The sequence below is a fragment of the Penaeus monodon genome, chromosome 29 (genome assembly GCF_015228065.2).
Source record: "Penaeus monodon isolate SGIC_2016 chromosome 29, NSTDA_Pmon_1, whole genome shotgun sequence".
In the NCBI taxonomy this organism is placed as follows: Eukaryota; Metazoa; Arthropoda; class Malacostraca; order Decapoda; family Penaeidae; genus Penaeus; species Penaeus monodon.
Window position 1 is genome coordinate 37,478,216 of NC_051414.1, and position 812 is coordinate 37,479,027.

Sequence of the window (812 nt, forward strand, 5' to 3'; positions counted from 1 at the left end):
CTTGGGGTAAATTTCTCACCTTTTAAAATGTTATTAAGTACTTTTGAATGGCCTAAACGACTATATAGATGTATATTTTGGATAATGAAAAAAAGGGGCACTCTTTGTAATATATTCCCCTGTAAGTTGATGGAATTATTTGACTCTTTGCTACTAGAAAGTTGGAACAAAAAGTGCATATTATTATCACGGAATGAAAGATGAAATCAAGTAATTATACTTTGAAACTTAAGGCCTTTTACCAAATGTAAAAATTTGTTTTGATTGGGCTAGAAGGGGAGAATGCTTTGTTCCCTTTTTTTAGCGACTATTTTTTAACCTGTTCCAGTAGACAGTGGTTCTTACCTTTACGTTGGAACACATAAGGTTTTTTCTTAAATTGCCGCATGCATGCATTTATAGTTTCAATTCCCTTGAAAGGTACAAACTCAGAAAGATGTTACGATGATAGAAACTTTTAATATATTACTATATATTAGGTAGAACATTTTGTTATTATTACTATCATTTCCTTTTAATTATCATATATAAGTATTTCAGCCAGAAGTGGTCTACATTTTCCCAATGTTTCAGACTAGAAAAAGAGGAAATTACGTTAATAAATATACGACTACAAAATATGACACTATACAGTTATAGGGGAGTCTTGATGCACAGAACCATTGCATGAGAACAGTGTCATGTATTATGTTTTTCAAAAAAGGGTTAATTAGGTTATCTTGCCTGTTTTGTTTTCACTTTATTCTTGCAACAGGATAAAAAGTAAATGTGTGCATAAGAGTTCAGAAGAGAGAGAATATATCACCCCTCTG